The sequence below is a fragment of the Mandrillus leucophaeus genome, unplaced genomic scaffold (assembly GCF_000951045.1).
Source record: "Mandrillus leucophaeus isolate KB7577 unplaced genomic scaffold, Mleu.le_1.0 Scaffold53, whole genome shotgun sequence".
In the NCBI taxonomy this organism is placed as follows: domain Eukaryota; kingdom Metazoa; phylum Chordata; class Mammalia; order Primates; family Cercopithecidae; genus Mandrillus; species Mandrillus leucophaeus.
Window position 1 is genome coordinate 2,448,202 of NW_012105697.1, and position 2,828 is coordinate 2,451,029.

General features: G+C 49.1%; 1 pseudogene; it reads right to left on the reverse strand.

Annotated features, from left to right (window-relative positions):
* Positions 1-2,438: 2,438 nt before the first annotated feature.
* Positions 2,439-2,828, reverse strand: part of LOC105551698 — a 2,566-nt pseudogene continuing 2,176 nt past the window's right edge.

The following is a 2,828-nucleotide window of genomic DNA, read 5'->3' on the forward strand; positions in this document are numbered from 1 at the left end:
TATCTGAGTTTTCTGTATTATCTGCTTAATTGAAGTTCAGCTTACCAATCACAATGAGAGTTTAAGATAAAAAGAGGATAGGCCGGGCGCGGTGGCTCATGTTTGTAATCCCAGCACTTTGGGAGGCCAAGGCGGGCGGATTACGAGGTCAGGAGTTCGAGACCAGCCTGCCCAACATGGTGAAACCCTATCTCTACTAAAAATACCAAACTTAGCTGGGCGTGGTGACACATGCATGTAATCCCAGCTACTCAGGAGGCTGAGGCAGGAGAATCGCTTGGAGCCAGGAGGCAGAGGTTGCACTCCAGCCTGGGGGACAGAGCGAGGCTGTCTCAGGAAAAAAAAAAAAAAAAAAAAAAGATAAAAAGAGGTACAGAGTACAGTCCTTGCCTTCAAGAGGTTTCTGGTCCAATAAATAGACAGCTAACCCTAGAGTATGAGTCTGTTTCCGTGCAGATACATAAGACCCATACCTCTAGCTTGAGATGGGTGCTCCTGGCATCAGGCTGTATGTGGTGTCATAAAACTTTCTCCAACTGAGGATCTCTAAATCAGATCCTCAGCCTAGAACTCTCAAGCCTCTGGTAACCTAGGCTGAGGGAGGCAGGAGACTGGGGAAATAGCAGAGATGTTGGTCAAAGGATACAAAATTTCAGTTAGACAGGAAAAGTGTTTAAGAAATCTACTGTACAACATGGAGACTGCAGCCATTAGCAATGTATTGCTTGTCTGAAAATTGCTAACATAGAATTTTTTTTCTTTTTCTTTTTTTTTTGAGACAGGAGTCTCGCCCTGCTGCCCAGGCTGGAGTGCAATGGCACGATCTCAGCTCACTGCATCCTACGCCTTCCGGGTTCAAGCGATTCTCCCACCTCAGCCTCCTGAGTAGCTGGGATTACAGTCACGTGCCACCATGCCCGGCTACTTTTTGAATTTTTAGTACAGGGTTCACCATATCAGCCAGGCTGGTCTCGAACTACCGACCTCGTGATCCGCCTGCCTTGGCCTCCCAAAGTGCTGGGATTACAGGCGTGAGCCACCGTGCCCGGCCTTTTTTTTTTTCTTTTTCTTTTTGTATGTTTTTGTAGAGATGGGGTTTCATCATGTTGCCCAGGCAGGTCTTTAACTCCTGAGCCCAACCTACCCCCCTGCCTCAGCTTCTCAAGAGTGCTGAGATTATAGGCATGAGCTACCGCATTCGGCGCTATGGGCTATTTTCAAGGTATCTTCTGAGAAAATGTTAAATAGAAGTCAGAAAGCTACTCTATGAAGGCAGAGGCATTCGTTGGAGCTGTGAGTGAGGTACCTGCAATGTCTAGATTCTAATTTTAGGAGTCGGCAACGTCAACCCAATTCTACCTGTCAGACCAATTCAACAACTCAAATAGCGGCAGCTCCACCTACTAGTACAACGGGTCAAGTTTTCACGTTTCACATGTGCCTACAGGATGGGACTTGGCAGGCTTGAGTTGAGATTTATGCTTGTTTCCATTTAGCTTTGGATAATTGTGAAAACCAAGTCATTTCAATCATTCTGTGCAAACATCGTTGTGTGTAAAAACGGTGTCCACGTTTTGTCTTTGAAACGGTCCCCGCCCTCCGCTCGTTATTGTATTGAGAATGAAATGAGAGGACATACCTGGCACCTGGAGATGATTGGCTATTACAGTTGTGCACCATAAGGGTAAATGGTTCCATTGTTTGATGAGCCGTCCTGGCGCTGGGTGGATCAGTCACTTCTAAACAGATAAGGAATGGCTAGAAAGCTCTTGTGCCAAACCAACTTGAAGCATACTCAGCCACACGGAATCCCTCCACGTTTATTTTAATTAATTAATTAATTAATTTACCCACACGGAATCCCTCTACGTTTATTTTAATTAATTAATTAATTAGTTTATTTATTTGAGACGGAGTCTTGCTCTGTCGCCCAGGCTGGAGTGCAGTGGTGCGACCTTGGGTCACTGCACGCTCCACCTCCCAGGTTCATGCCATTCTCCTGCCTCAGCCTCCCGAGGAGCCGGGATTACAGGCGCCCGCCGCCACGCCCGGCTAATTTGTGTATTTTAGTAGAGACAGGGAGGGTTTCACTGTGTTGCCCAGGCTGGTCTTGAACATCCTGAGCTCTGGCAATCCACCCGCCTCGGCCTCCCAAAGTGATAGGATTACAGGCGTGAGCCACCGTGCGGGGCAAATCCCGCTACTTTTCTTTTTCTTTCTTAAAAAACAAAACCAAAAGAAAACAAAAACGACCAACAGTGCTTTAACACGAAAGTAAGGCATAATCCAGGGCTTGGACTGTCTTTCAAGAAAACCCCAAACGCCCTGCCAGGAAGTCACAGCCACGAAGCCCCATCCCAGGCCCCGCTGCTCCTGGGAAACACATCACGTGGAGACCCAGCATAACTGCTGACTGATTGCAAGTTCCCAGGAGGGCTTTATTTTTCCTTTTCAACGTCTTGTTCTGCAGCTTCCTGGGCTCTTTTTTGCCGGGATGCCGAAGAGCCGGGCGTTGGCACGGGCCACGCGGAGACTAGCGAAGGCTTCGAAATTCTTCTCCTCAGTGATGACTCCAGCTTTCTCCTTATGGGCATTCGGGATGGGCATGACCGGTCCTCTCAGCTGAGTGGCCTGTTTCAGTTCTTCAGCGGAACTGTCTCCCTTCTTGGGCGCCGAGGGCTTCCTGGGGAAGCGGATGAGGTTGGAGCGGGGCTCCTTCAGCCGCTGCGTGTTGGCCTGCAGGGACTCCGCCTCCTCCGATCCACAGAAACGCCGGTGGTCCGGGCCACCTTCTTGTGCATACCGGCCACCCCGAGCTCCTCCAGGCG